The following is a 16270-nucleotide window of genomic DNA, read 5'->3' on the forward strand; positions in this document are numbered from 1 at the left end:
ACCTGAGTTGTAAACCAAGTGAGAGATACACAAACAAGTTAGGCAACTGGAAATAAAATTATCCATTTTAATACTAATAGTACTATTGGAAAACAAGATTTAGACATATGACTACTATGTACCCCAGAATTTGGCATATCCATCCATCTAGTCAGAGACAGCCTGGCAAACCATAACCTTGCCCACAAGAAATGTTTCTTTACCACTAAGCTTCCTATAAGTGGAGAACTGACCCAACCACATGCTCTCTGAAAGGAAGCTGATCCCAAGAGAGGAGGAGAGGGAAAGGGTTAAGTTATTCATATATGGTTCCTTTTTCCAAGTTTGCTAATTTCCACAACTTTACTTCCACAACTGGCTATGTAATTTGTGGGGTCCAGTGTAAAATGAAAATGCAGGACCCCTTCTTTAAAAATTTTTAAGAAATTCAAGATGGTGACAGTAGAACATTGACTTAAACTTGAGTCCTTCTGAGTGTGGAACCTTGTACAATTGTGCAAGTCACGTATCTATGAAGCCAGTCCTGTTCAGTTCTTACCTGGGAGGATTGAGTGAGGAAGTAAAGGGAATACAAGAATGTTATTCATGTCCATCTACATGGACACACAAATCAAATATAAAAGAGGTTCCTCAAACAATGACATTCCCAAGCCTTCTTTTCTCTTATACCTTAGGCTTCACTGCCACATCTGTGGTCCACTAGGGGAGTGGATATACCCATCAGGCTAGGAGAACAGCAGTGTCATCAGGGAGATCTTGCTATCATAGCCATGAGCCTGCTATTCTAGTACCACCCACTGTTGTTTTATTGATCCTTCATTATACAGTGAAGAATTTACTTAAGAAGCCTTTGAAATAAGTCAGAATCATACAACATAAAATCAACTCCAAGCCTACTTGGTACCCAAGCCTAAAATTTTGCTTTTTATGTATCTGAAATTAACTAGACGGATTCTCCAAGAAAAGTAAACTGGCTTCATCAGTTTTGTAATTCTGAGAAGAAATTTATTTCACGTTTTAGGAAAGAAAACATAGTCTTATAACAGCATTCCAGAGATAATTTTAAATAAAATATGTGATAAATTTACCATAGAGAAAACTGAATAGCATTGGACATTGGAAAGTATCAACATCAGATTATTTTATACTTGGGATTGTAATTTTGACCACATGACAAAAGACTGAGTACTCCATCCACCTGTCATCATCAGGGAGTAAACAAAAGGAACATGAACCTAAAGGAAGGATGGTCTTCTGTTTAATTAGGGATGAGTCAGAGGAGCCATTGAGAGGCTGTGAGTCACTCTGAGAATGATCTCTTCTTAAAGGGTCAAGGCATTGCTAGTGGTGACAGGGGTTCCATATTCCATCCCTCCTTCCCTGAGCAGTGTGGAGCAAGATGGAGACACAACATAGCTTCTGTGACAGTGGAAGAGTGACAGTACCAAGGGCTACTTTTGAGGTATGACAAAGGAGAGTCTTGTCCTTCAGCTCCAGTGCTGGCTGTGGGAGAAAATGGAGACCTGTCCAAAGATTATTGAGTTTCAGTGATGGCAAAAGATGGTAGAAACACGTCTTCAACATATCAGTTGGGAAATCTTCCTTACTCAAGGTGTGAAGTCTGAATTTTACCATTAGTAGTATGGTTGAAACCAGTATAATGGATTACTTAGACCAGAGTAAAAACAGCGGTTATTTTAAAATTTATCACTGAAGAGACCTCTAGGTGAGAATGATATTCTTCTTATAGATAAAATGTGAACTCAATTACATTACATATTAAATAATATGTTTATTAGTTACAAACAGAATACATTCTTGAGGTCTAATAATGAAAGCCTTTTTCATCAATTTATGCTTATTCACTTTAGTGTTGTCTTCTTTCTGACAATGTATTGTTAGTTGTGTTTCAGGCATTTCTGTCCTTGCCCTTAATATGTATTTTTGCTCTGGGGAAGCGAATGAATATTGTTTCATCTCACCTTCATTGCACCCTCCTGAATCTTCCGTGGCAGGGCTGAGTCCCAAAGAGCCTGGGGCATAAAGAGAGGGTCAGGGCTGCAGTGATTTCTCATGTCTAATGCTCTGTCCTTGAGGCAGGAGAAATGTGTTCAGTTGGGAGAGTGAATCAATTCATGATGAATTCAGCAGCCTCTGCCCTTGACTCTATAGTTGGCATTATCCAGGGCAGTCTTAGGATGGCTAATGGTCATAGTGGTGAAGGGGTAAATAGGGGTAACTCTTGTCCTCTGAGTCTTCAGAAGATAACCTGTGGTATACAAGATAAAATGTAGCTGATAATGATTTTTCTTATTCTAAAAAATAATTCTTTTTCTCTAAGAAAGAAGAAAATCAATGTAAGGGAAATGCTACTGTTCATGAACTGTTAAGACCTTCCTGCCCTTGTATATTCAGATCAGTTGATGATATCTACAGTTTTCTTGATAAATTCTTACTAGTTTTATAGCACTGGAGATAACCATATACAGTTGACCCTTGAACAACACAGGTTTGAACTGCATGGATCTACTTACAACATGAATTTTTTTTCAATAGCAAATATAGTACTACATGATTTGTAGTTGGTTGAATCCACAGATGTGGGACCACAGATATGGAGGTTCTGACTGCAGTGTTATATGCAGATGTTCACCTGTGCAGAGGAGCAGTACTCCAACCTCTGAGTTGTTCAGGTGTCAGCTATGCATTCTGAACCAAGTCCATGTAGTTTTAAGCAGATTTCATATGTGACCATGGAACAATACAGCAGTTGAAAATTTTTCACATATAGAATTTCCTGTAAAGGATTGTAGAATTCAAAAGTCTTTCCATCTTTGAAATTGCTTCTTCATATTTTCTCATTTTCTGTAGAGAGATACAACAAAAAGCCCTGGAAAATGTAAATGTAGCAACAAGAGATAAAACTAGAAAATTGCTGTATATTTATGATACTGTACTATCAAAAGAAACAAACTCATCACCAAACCATGTTTAAGTGAAAATTTTCCTTACACAAGGATATAAACATTTTTATCCTTCATTGCTCTTCTTTCTTGGTATATGCCTTTCATACATGGTCATTAAACCCAACAACTCTTCTGGCATCACTCCTCTCTTTTTCATTTCCCTATGACCGTTCAAAGCTAAGCCCTCATAACCTCATATGTGCCCTCTTATATTAGTCTCCTAACAAAGCTTGAGACTGAAGTGCTTCAGCCCAGGATTCCACTTTCAGTTTAGACTGGTGACACAGGGACTTTTGCTTTGTAGTGGGCTCTGAGGTCACTGACCCAGGCATCCATTAGACTTCCCTTTTTTGGTATTTGTCAATATACAATATAGCATATGGTTTCTTCTCTTCCAGACCTTGCTGTTCAGCAGCCCCTTTTTGGAAGCCCCTGTATCATAAGCATATTAGTCCTTTTGGTTTTGACTGTGTGGTCATAGATATGTCCATAGATAGGTAATGTGTACATAGAAGCAAGAAATAAGAAAGATATAAAGAACTTACGTGTTTCTGAATGCCATCTGAGATGGTAACTGAAAAATATATTTGACTTTCTTCCTTTGCATGCATTTCAGAGGATCAGGTTCACCAAGTCTACCTCCATTTCCAGATTCCACCTTGACAAACCCAGTTTAAAGTTAGCCTCACATCTCAGCTGGATGAGGTAATTTAGGAAGAATTACAAATACTCCCTGGACCTTTACTGAGCCCATGATATCTCTGAGAACATCCAAACTAGGTGAAACCCAGATCCCTTTGTAGTTGTCCCAATTAAATTCTCTCAGGATTTTCTTACCTCTTACATTGTATTTTAATCTTAGTTCTCACTCCTCCTCTAAATTGGTGGATTTCAATCCATGCTCCTTACAGCTCTGTGGGGTCGATGATCCCTTAGCTCTATGGAAGTGGAGGAAAAAGTGAAGTGGTACTGAAGCAATATAAGTATTATGGAGTTGTCTCATTCACCTTTCAGCCAAAGTATCTGTGTTTTTTGGTCTTTTTTTTTTCATTTTTTTTTGTTTGTTCTACATATTGGACTTGAACAAAGGGATTTGGTTCTTGCCATTTCCTCAAGCAGTCATCCAAATCTTTTCATCTTTCTACATCAAAATTTCTCAGGAAAAGGTATTTCTACTATCCTACTAAAATCGTCCACCTGAAGGTCACAAATGTCACTTTGTTTTACGGTTAACTTTTGCTTTTATCTTTCGCACCTTCCCGTGACATGAATGGCTATTCTCCCCCGAATCATGACTCTCCCTCTCACCATTTCCAGGATACAGCCTTATCTCTCTGACAGTTTTTACTCCACTTTTTTCTTATCTTACCCCCCCCCCCACATGGCATCTATCTTAGGTCATGTTCCCTAGAAGCTGAATCTGAGGTGGGAATTATTGGTCAAGTGATTTATTGGAAATGCTCTTAGGAGAAAGGGCATGAGGGAAGTAGGATGGGGCAGAGGGGAAAAAAACTAAGCAAGAATATGGCTTCCTTGAGACCAACTTCAGTCTCATCCTATGGAAGCTCCGGAGCACAGATTGTACCACTGTGATTTCTCTTTAAGGGAAATGGCTAGACTTTTATACCCAAGTTTTTAGCCCATAATCACAGCAACAGGAAAATGGATGCTCCAGCTATTGAAGGGGATCTGCACAAGGCCTTATCAGCATCCACTACATCATCTTTTCCTATGTCTTCTTTCCTCTTGATAGCTCTCCCTTAAAGTAATGTATTGCACATTCTATGTATACATGTCATGTTTGCCACATCCATATCACCAACATCTCCTCCCAATTGCAGATCTTTGTTTCTTAATTCACTGTGCATTGGATGTCCTACAAAATTCACATTTTCAAAGGCAAAATAAGTACTCATATTTTATCTTCCCAAACTGACTTTTCTATATTTGTAAATGATATTGTTATTCTTTAATATTAGGGCTCAAAAGATTTTAAAGTGGCTCTTATACTTTCTCTCTCTGCCATCAAATTCTGTTATGCCTTCTTGTTCTTTATTCCCCGCTCTTAATTCCTTGCAAACCACCAATGAGTCTACTACGTTGACAATTTTAGTCTTTGTTCAAGACATTTTCTTCATCTTTAAAGCTTTTCTACCCATTTGCACTTGGAAGAATTAATGAAGAAATGAGGGACTGAATAATGCTGAGCTTCCCTTCTCTGTTCTATTGCTTTCACATTTATCTCTCTTTTCTTTGATCATACTTTTGCCGTGCTAACTTCTCAACTTCTTGCTTCAGGCTAGTTCTTTGTACCTTTCTAACTAGATAATCACACAAAGTCATCCCTATGAATATACTTAATAATAGGAACAAAAAAAGCACATTAACATTTTGAAGACAATATTATGACTTTTTTTCATCCTAAACTATTGACTTGAATTAAGAAAATATGATCCACAGAATATCAGTAAAGGAGATAATGAGGAGTAAATTCTGTGGCATGTCTAAATTCACCATGAGTTCTCACAAAGCTGGCCCTCCTATGTTGTATTCTTACTATGCAGGATTATCACATTCTGCCTGGCCAACAGTTTCCAGAGATCTGTAAATGTAGCAATAATAATGACTATAATTTCTTAAAATGGAGACAGCTCTATATTCTTGGGTGAATCTTACATTGTGTATTTACTTATAATCAGAGTGTATATTTTATGCTAAGAATATTCTGTCAGCTTCCTTCTTGTTAAAGTCTCTGTCCACAGGCCAGCCCTGCACTGTACAGGGAGAAGATTTAATCAATTCATTGTAATAATTATATATCTCACAGCTGAAAAAGGGAATTAAGATTTAGATATGAATGCTTGATTAGCTCCAAAATTGACAAAGCACAGTTTCAGAGGGGAATGACAGTGGGCAAATTTAGTAATCTCTTTCAAATGGCCAGTAGGTAGGTGAAAAATGCACAGCACTGCTAATCACCAGGGAACCACAAACCAAAACCCGGAGATACTGCCTTAAATTTGTAAAAATGGCTATCATTAAAAAGACAAAGGATAACAAGTATCACCTAGGATGTATAGAAAAGAGAACTCTTTTACACTGTTGGTAGGAATGTAATTGGTTCACCCACTATGGAAAACAGTATGAAATTTCCTCCAAAATTAAAAATAAAACCAACTATGTTCCAGAAATATCCCAGATATCTGCACTCCCATGTTTAGCAGCATTATGCACAATAAACAAGATATGGAAACAACCTAAGTATTTGTCAGTGAATGAATGGATAAAGAAGATGTAGAATATATATACATAGGACTAACACAGATGGGCCTTGATGGCGTACTATATGACATCACTTATATGTGGAATCTAAAAAAGCTGAACTTATAAAAATAAAAAGTAGAATGGTGGTTACAGAGGATAGGGGGTGGGATAATTGGGAAGACATTGGTCAAAGGATAAAGACAAATTTAGAAATTGAAAACGTTCTGGAGATCTAATGTACAACATCATGGTTATAGTCAACAATACTGTGTATATACTTCAAAATTGCTAAGAGACTAGATTGTTCTCAACACAAAAGAGAAATAATTCAATATGACAGAGGTGTTAGCTAATGATGTAATCATACTGCAATATAGAAATGAATCAATTCAACACATAGTACACCTTAAACTTACACAATATTATATGTCAATTATATCTCAATTAAAATTACTCTGTTTCTATACTTAAATAGTATATTTATTATTTTCTGATATGTCTTACCATCAGCCACTTAGTGACCATAAATCAGTGAAACTCTGAATTTCACAAATCATTTCTAGGATTTTATTGATCTTTTGTTTTATTAAGGGATAGGGGCTTAGTAAAAATATTCATATGAATGTAAGTCTTTCTGACCAAAATAACAAGAAGCTAACTTGGAAAATTTCACTTCCAATGATAGCAAAGTAGTTGACCCATACCAGTCTGTCTCAGAAAAACTGAATAACCTGGTCAAAATTTTTAAAAGATATCTTTTTGAAAGTATCAAAGAGCTTATAAAATAATGAATAGTTAGTCTAAGATTTGGGAAAACTCAGATAATTTGCTGAAAATTGTTTTTGTTTTGGGGACATTTTCCCAACCTCAGAGAGCAGCTCAAAACTAAGTTGTGCTTTTGATGGTCTCATGAATCTGGGAAGACAGAGATCAAAACCCAGATCCTGCTAAGGATGAAGACTCTGGCTCCAATTAAAACTGGTTTCATAAAGAACAGTGGCCTCAAGAAAGTGTGAATCAGAAGTAAATTCGATATTACAGGGACTTGAAGCCGCAATTTTATCATTTAGGGTCAGGGAAACCCCAAGTCCCTCTAGCAACTCGTAGGATCTAACACAGATAATCCCTGAAGAAAGTTATCATTATATCAGATACCAAATAATGTATTAACTAAAACCTCTATCATATAGCTAAAGAGAATAAAGTAAGTACACAACATCAGAAACAACATACAATACTAAAAGAACTACAAAGACATGAGATTTTGAAACTATTAGACACAGACAATAAAACTCCTCTTATTGTGATTTTAAAAAACAAAGGTAAGATTGAATAATTTGGCAGGAAACTAGAAACTAAATAATGACATGGGAGATACCAGTACACACCTAAAATGTCCAAAATCCAAAGCACTGACAATGCCAGATACTGGCGAGGATGTAGAGCAATAGGAACTCTCATTCACTGCTGGTTGGAGTGCAAAGTGGTATACAGCCACTTTGGAAGACAGTTTGGCAGCTTCTTAGAAAACTAGCCATATTCTTAATGTACAATCTAGCAATCACATTTCTTGGTATTTACCCAAAAGAATTGAAAACTTATATCCACACAAAAGCTTGTGCAGAGATGTTAAGAGCAGCTTTATTCATAATTGTCAAAACTTGGGAGCAACCAAGATGCCCTTCAGTAGGTGAATGGATGATAAACTGTAGTACATCCAAACAATGGAATATTATTACTCAACACTGAGAAGAAATGAGCTATCAAGCCATGAAAAGATATGGAGGAAACTTAAATGCATAGTACTAAGTGAAAGAACACTATCTAAAAAGGCTTCATACCATAAAATTTCAACTACCTGGAATTCTGGAAAATGCAACACTATAGAGAAAGAAGATCAGCGGTTTCTGTGGGCTGAGGGGCAGGGGAGGGATGAATAGGCAGAGCACAAAGGATTTTTAGGACAGAGGAAATATGTGTAATATATGATGATGGGTACATTTATCCAAACTCACGGAATGTACAACAGCAAGAGCAAATGCTAATGTAATTGATGGACTTTTTATAATAATGTGTCAATGCAGGTTAACCAGTTGTAACAAGTGTACCACTCTGGTGGAAGATAATTGATGATGGAGGAGGCTACGCACATGTAGGGGTAACAAGTATACTGGAAATCTCTGTAGCTTCCCCTCAATTTGCCTTGAACCTGAAACTTCTCTAAAAAATTAAAATCTTAATAAAAACAAGTGATTTAAAAATAAAACGGCGATGAAGGGATTTGCACATACTAACTACTATATATAAAATAGATAAACAACAAGGTCCTAAAAGCAAGAATAAACAAATGGGACCTAATGAAACTTAAAACAAGCTTCTGCACAGCAAAGGAAACCATAAGCAAAACAAAAAGACAACTTACGGAATGGGAAAAAATTTTTGCAAATGAAACCGACAAAGGCTTGATCTCCAGAATATATAAGCAGCTCACACGACTTAATAAGAAAAAAATAAACAACCCAATCCAAAAATGGACAGAAGACCTAAACAAGCAATTCTCCAAGGAAGACATACAAATGATCAATAGGCACATGAAAAAATGCTCAGTATCACTAATTATCAGAGAAATGCAAATCAAAACTACAATGAGGTATCACCTCACACCAGTCAGAATGGCCATCATTCAAAAATCTACAAATGACAAATGCTGGAGAGGCTGTGGAGAAAGGGGAACCCTCCTACACTGCTGGTGGGAATGCACTTTGGTGCAGCCACTGTGGAAAACAGTATGGAGATTCCTCAAAAGACTAGGAATAGACTTACTGTATGACCCAGGAATCCTGCTCCTGGGCATATATCCAGAAGGAACCCTACTTCAGGATGACATGTGCACCCCAATGTTCATAGCAACACTATTTACAATAGCCAAGACATGGAGACAGCCTAAATGTCCATCAACAGATGACTGGATAAAGAAGAGGTGGTATATTTATACAACGGAATACTATTCAGCCATAAAAACCGACAACATAACGCCATTTGCAGCAACATGGATGCTCCTGGAGAATGTCATTCTAAGTGAAGTAAGCCAGAAAGAGAAAGAAAAATACCGTATGAGGTCGTTCATATGTGGACTTTAAAACAAAAACAAACCAACCATAAATACAAAACAGAAACAGACTCATAGACATAGAATACAAACTTGTGGTTTCCAAGGGGGCAGAGGGTGGGAAGGGATAGACGGGATTTCAAAACTGTAGAACAGATAAACAAGATTGTACTGTATAGCACAGGGAAATATACAGAAGATCTTACAGTAGCTCACAGAGAAAAAAATGTGACAATGAATATATATATATATTCAGGTATAACTGAAAAGTTGTGCTCTATACTGGAATTTGACACAACATTGTAAAATGATTATAAATCAATAAAAAATGTTAAAAAACAAAAAACAAAACAACAAGGTCCTACTATATGGTGCAGGGCACTATATTCAATACCTTGTAATAGTCTAATGAAAAAGAATATGAAAAGGAATATATGTATATATGTGTCTGTGTATATATATACATATATATATATAACATATATATCTGAACTACTATGCTGTACACCAGAAATTAACATAACATTGTAGACTGAGTATACTTCAGTTAAAAAAAGAAAACAAAAATTATACAATTAAAACTGGTAAAATAAGAATTCAGAACGTGAATTTAAGAGAAAATTAAATACAGATGAAGAAATATTAGTTAACTGGAAATAGATCAGAATAAACTTCAGAAAGTATAGTACAATATAAAGATGAAAACTACAGATAAGGGATATAAGCAGCTTACAAGATTAAGAGACAAAATCTAGTATCTATTTGAGTCTCAGAAAGGGAGAAGGGAATGAGTGGAGTAGAAATATCTGGTGAGAAAATAGCTGAAAATACTTTAGAACAGATGAAAGACACCTATTCTTGTGTTTTTAAAAGCCCAATGAATCATAAGGGGGAGAATTTTTTTTTTTTTTGGTTTCCTCTTAGACACATAGTGACATCCCAGAAAACCAGAGACAAATTTTAAGGCAGTTAGAGGACATTAGCATTAAAGAAACAATGGTTACAACAAGAACTTCATTCTTGAGTCCAGCAATGGAAACCAGAAGATAAAGGAAAGATGTTTATAATGTACTAGAGAAAAAAAAACAGTTTCAAAACTAGAATTTTATATCCAATGATATAAGCATCCTTCAAAAATGACCACAAAATGGCATTTTCAAGTGGCCAAAAAGTATAAATCACTATCGGGTTACATTAAGGAAAATCCTCAAGGATATATTTTAGGCAAAAGGGAAAGAACCTCAGATAAGCGATCAGAGATTTGAGTTAAGCTGAATGAATATTGGCTGATTAAGACAACAATAATAATTATCTTTTATGGGTTTAATACTTTCCTGATTTAATATTATTAACATACCTGACAGCAGTAACATATAAGTTAGGAGTTAGATAAATGGATTTAAGATGTTCTAAAATCCTTATGTTATCCTAGATAACAGTTAAGGTATTGAAAAATAATAAATTTTTGTGTTAAGACTGCTTGTTTAAATTTAGGACATGAGCATTGCCACAGATGGTATTGTTGCCCTAAGCTGTGATCCACTTACCCACTTCAGTGTGCCTGTTGCTGTAGCAAACTGTCCAGTGTGCATGCTGACAATGTAGTAGCACAGGTGTCTACACCTCTCCTCCTCTCTCCCTGAAGTAACTCTATGGCTCTCTGAAACTTACCCTACCACAGTAGACACAGTATACTTTGTGCCGAAAAGTTAACTACTCCAGAAGTGTCCTACAAACAATGGGGATAGAATCTGGTGGCAGTCCTCTAGTGGGATGATCCTGTGGAATGTTCCACAGGTTCTCAGAGCATTCACAGTAGGATCAACCCCAGGTTACCCATAGCAGTGCCTCACTCATTCACCCACCCTTTACTGGCATCTCTCCCTTCTGTGTCTCATATCCCTCATACTCCTTGTTCTTCCTGGGTTTTCTCCGAACCAACTTCTGGCATGTAAGTTCTTATCTCAGGGTCTGATTTTAGGGAAGCCCTATCTGAGACAATTGGCCAGATTTGGCTCTAGAAAGAGAGACCTTTATGACAGGATTCGAATTCCGAATTCCTTGGCCATCAAATGATAAAGATCTAGTTGCTGATTATACATAGGTTGTGGGAAATCTTTTGTGTATTGTATTATCACAGTTTATTAGACTACCACTGTGGTGGACTGGGATGAGTTATAGGTTGGCAGAGGGAGAATGCTGGTTTTTGAAATAGTTCCTGCACCTAAATAATAAAGGGGCCATGACAGTTGTAATGTCGAGTTAGCTGGCTTTTCAACTGACCTGGTGGCCTTGAAGAAAGATACAGTTAGACTTAGGTCAACTGTTACATCCAGAAGGCTTCCACAGAAGTATTTAGAGAAATCCTTATCTCCTGTATCCAGATGGCAGAATATACTGTAAATCAGGCCCCCTGTTATAAGGCACAAAAGAGACGCAGTGCACTTCTAGCATGGATCTTTCACTAAAGTCAGGGTCTTGACAGGGAAGGAGCAGGACTTAGGACCTGACAGGGAAGGAGTAAGGGATATGTTTGAAAACCTTAAACTCCTAGATATCCCTGGATCCTCCAGGCCAGCAGAAGCAGTCCTTTCCTTTGCTAGAGACTAGCCTCATTTTGCACTTAACTGTCAGAGGCAAGATGGACGTAATTACGCTACTGAGCAATGAGGCTAGAATGACTTTGATCTACACAGTTCTATGTCTAATAGACCATGGGGTTCCTAGAGGCTAGATAGATAGGCAGCCAACAAAGTTACTTCCTAGCTAATCAAAATGACCGTGATCACGAGGAAAAGGCTAATGTTACTCACTACTGTAGAAGCCTTTTTAACCAGCCCATTAAAATAGCAACCTCTTCTTATGTTAAAATAGACTGCCTTGCTACTCTCTATTACCTTACCCAGTTCTGTTATCTATCTTCACACTTAGCACTTTAGAATGTCATAGTTTTCCCTATTTATTGTTTCATTTTAATTATCTACCTCCCCCACTAGAACGCAAATTTCACAGGGACATTTGGGGAGGGGGTGTCTATTTTGTGTATTGATGTATCCCAAGCTTCAGAGCAATGACTTCCCCGTAGTAGGGGCTCAATGAACTTTAATGAATAAACTCGTTTTCTTTGCTACCATAGAGATTTTTTTTTTCGGTGTTAAACCATGCATGCAGTACAATTGGTCAGTATCAATGAGTGATTTAGAAAAAAAAAAAAACTCCCATGAATCTTGTGGCACCACAAAGATATTTTCATTCCTTTGTATGAAGTACAAGTATTCTCAGAAGGCATTCCTGGCAGGCTTGGTGTACAAAGAATAAACACTTTATCTAGGTAATTGGTTTATACTTGTCTTGTGGGCTGGTACTTGGGTTTTGCTCTTCTGAAGCAATTTTTTTCTCTTTATTATATCCTCTGGGATGTGATTCATCCCACTCTGTTTTATTTTGTCATTGTAATATCCAAAAATTCTTTAAGGAAAAAAGGGATATATTTATAAAAATTAATTATCTTTCAAAAACATTTTTCAGTAAAACTAGAGTTTGGAAGGGGTTAATATACTATCCAACATACCTAACATAATCGGAGAGAGGTATACGTATACTCCGAAGACTCGAGTAATGATGCCATTAACCTTTCCTAGCCTAGCTCTGTAAGACACTTCACCATTGGTTCAAGTGACTCTCTTTCTTTCCATTGCAACTAACTGGAATTTTTATTAAGTGTCATTAATCAAAGGTGAAAAATTCTCTGAGCAGGAAAATTGTCAGTGAAACTGGCTGCTGTATTTGGAAAAAATAAATAAAAGGGTTTGATAATTATGTATTAACTCAAGCAGTAATAATCTTTTCAAATCATCATAGGTTGCAGCTACTCTTTGATTTTAGGGGTCTAATTTTGGGGAAGACCTATTAATCTTTTTTCCATTTCTTTGCCTTTCTTATTCAGTAATTGAACTGTTCAGGTGTTATTGATTAATGTAGCTTTCTTAAATGACAGGTTGGTATGGCAGCCAAAGTTATTCTCTATGCTTTTCTTACTTCTGAAATGACTCATGAGATATTCCAGAATGTGGGGAAAGTATAAGGATTTTAAGTTTTCTTATAAAAACAGATAGACTTAGGCACCACTAAACTGGGTAAAACCAGATTTTCTTTAGATCACTGGTGTTGGCGCTAATTGAAATCAAGTTTAGTTTGTATCCAGAGTAAGAACTAGACTTACAAACATATACTGGGTAGGAGGGGTGGATAGTAATGGAACTTAGGAAGAGTTTTTAATAATATGCTCCCATAAGCTTGTCACTGAAGTGACTACAGGAAGAAATTCTGTTCCAGATGTAGCATATTGAATCTTATGCTGCAACAAGTAGATGAATAAGGCTCGTCATATTTTTAATAGGCTCACATCACACAGAAAAAAAGAAAATACAGTCTCGAGGACTAGGGAAAAACAAGATCAGTAGAAAGTAGGTATTTAGAAAGGTAGACCCTGTAGGATTATATCATAGCCTAAAACTGCCACTATCATTTGTTTTGTGGAATAAACATCTGTGCTTTGCAATATAATTGGGGAATACAAGTGCGGTATGAGTTCTGTTTAGTTTGCAACTATGGTTGTTTCTTCCCGACAATGTTTGTGTTAATTTCCCCTTGTGGATGGGCTGCAGGGTCTCTAATCCTCGTAGTGTGCAAGTGAATTTGTGCTGTGCTTCTCTCATGCACACCTGCAAGAAATTTTAATAGCTTTAAAAACTGAAGATGTTTTCCTAACTCCCTGTTGCATAACAGTCCTGACTACCTGAGGTATCATCACAAAAGATAATTTAATAATAGCTGTGATGATGTAGGCACCTGAAATTCCATCTGGCAATATACATTTTCATGTGATACACACAGACACACACACAGACACAGAAGGCAGGGGTGATTTTTACAAACTTGGCTAATGCTGCATACTCTTGCTTGGACATCCAAAGGAAGATTTTAACAGTAGTTATAACAGTGAATCCATTGCAGGTTGGTGAATGCTTTGACAAATTATGTCCTGTTTCATACCACCACCCCCCAATTTTTCCCTTGATGTTTGAATTTAGTTTGCAATTATACTGTATAAATATAGAATGGGAAAAATAATCTGCGTCACTAGTTATGGTCTTGTTGGAGCTATGAATTTTAGAAAGCAAAAATAAATGATATTTTTCCTAAAACATGCAACAGATTTTAAATATTTTCCAAGGTTTCAAAATTATTCATCTACTACACCTTAAAAAACGGATTTCTACTTTTTAGGGAGGGTAATAATTCTAAACAGGTCTAAAGTATTTTTCCTGGAGGGATCAGTAACTGTTGAATGAATAAGTGAATGATTGTATACATATATAAATGAATGAACTAGACAAATATGTAAATTCATTAAGACAAAAATTTTGGTTTATTCATTTATATATATTTTCAATTTGATCTATCCTGGCCACGAGTCAAACTTTCTAAGTGGGTGATGTTTCTTGATTTTGGGGCTTCACTATAGACTGTACTTGCCACTAACCACATATTGTGAAATTTGGATATATGAAAGTTAAAAGAATAGTGTGTGTACTGTGGCTCTGAACTGTCTACTTTCTATCTGCTTTCTGATAAATGTTGCCCTTTCAGTGCCACTGAATTTGCAGTAGAAGACACCTTAGATTTTCCTATTATTAGAAATTATTTCTGGATTTAGCTGGATCTCCTTGTAGCTGATAGGATTTCTGGTGTGTGTGCAGGAGAAAGGTGAGGGGAGCAGAGGTTAAGTCTTGTCTAGAGAAGAGTGTCTGTGAAGAGTTTTCTATAGTCTGTGCTTAGTTTCCTGGTTGGATGCTCCCAGCTCACCTCTAGATGCTTAGTTTTCTTTCATATTTGATGTGTATTAAACTATTTTAACTCTTACTACTGTAATATATTGCTTCATCCAGCACATTAAGCTTCAGCTAAGGCAAAAAAACCCAAAAGCTATTTTAAACTAAGATGGTTTGGCTGCCGTTGTAGCCTTACCTGAGGACTTGTCTGGTCTCTGGGTTTTCTTCAAAACGTGTGAGGAATGTTTTAAAAATCAGGCCTAAAACTTTGATCCAGTTGAGCTAGGCATCAAAAAGGATATATTATCAGCCTGTTTCTTTAAAGAAATAATACTAGTGAGGCAGCAAACCTCAAAAGCTATCTTGAAATGTTAAAATTTTCCATTGAGGAGAGTTTAAAAAGCCAAATGAATACCTCAGAAAACATCCACAAACTGATTTGAATTTTTTTAAGTTCCAAAATATTGGTTACAATTTGATTGGGTTTTTATATTTGCTCAGTTCTTTTTTTTTTTTTAACTTGAGATTTTACCCATTTTACTGAAACACTAGCTTTTAATCAAGGAAAGAATAAAGGGCATGAAATACAATTTATGGTGTATCTTTTTCACATGTGTAGTTTTTCAGCAAACAAAATAATCTCTAAAATATAATAGGATAGAATAGGTTCTACTTTAATAATATAAACATAATACAATTTTTTTTGCACAATAAAATAATTCTGTGTCAGATAAGAAAGGGTTCACCTACAAGTAACAGAAAAAAACACTAACAGTGGCCTAGGCAGTAATGGCATTTAATTACTGTAAATAAGAGGAGGTGTGGCAGTGGGAACAGAGAGTTTGTGCAGCATTCCTCCCATGCCAAAATAATCTGCTGCTGCTTCTATTCTTGCACTCTATCATGCTTGTCACGCCATTGCAAAAGGACCATTGAACTCCAGTGGCAATCAGACTGAAGAAGGGGGAGCACTAATAGTGCCAGTCATTTTTTTTTTTTTTCAGAAGAGCAAAGTTTTCCCAGGTATACTTCAGATTAGATCTCTTTGGCCAGACATGTATCACATGGCCACCTCTAGCTGCAAGGGAAGCTGGAAT

The 16270-nt window shown here is 36.4% G+C and overlaps 1 long non-coding RNA gene across 4 annotated transcripts; it reads right to left on the minus strand.

Annotated features, from left to right (window-relative positions):
• Window positions 1-1241: 1241 nt before the first annotated feature.
• LOC140695634 (uncharacterized) lies at window positions 1242-11310 on the minus strand. 4 transcript variants are annotated; one of them, XR_012071336.1, is made up of 6 exons: window positions 10887-11195; window positions 3804-3904; window positions 3512-3624; window positions 2654-2865; window positions 1983-2269; window positions 1242-1523 (listed from the first exon to the last, which is right to left on the minus strand). It is a non-coding gene; the product is annotated as an uncharacterized lncRNA (long non-coding RNA). The 4 variants fall into 4 exon arrangements; XR_012071337.1 differs by lacking the exons at window positions 1242-1523; window positions 10887-11195 and adding an exon at window positions 11205-11310 and having other exon boundaries at window positions 1795-2269; XR_012071334.1 differs by lacking the exon at window positions 1242-1523 and having other exon boundaries at window positions 1795-2269.
• Between the last annotated feature and the right edge of the window lie 4960 nt (window positions 11311-16270).

The sequence above is a fragment of the Vicugna pacos genome, chromosome 3 (genome assembly GCF_048564905.1).
Source record: "Vicugna pacos chromosome 3, VicPac4, whole genome shotgun sequence".
In the NCBI taxonomy this organism is placed as follows: Eukaryota; Metazoa; Chordata; class Mammalia; order Artiodactyla; family Camelidae; genus Vicugna; species Vicugna pacos.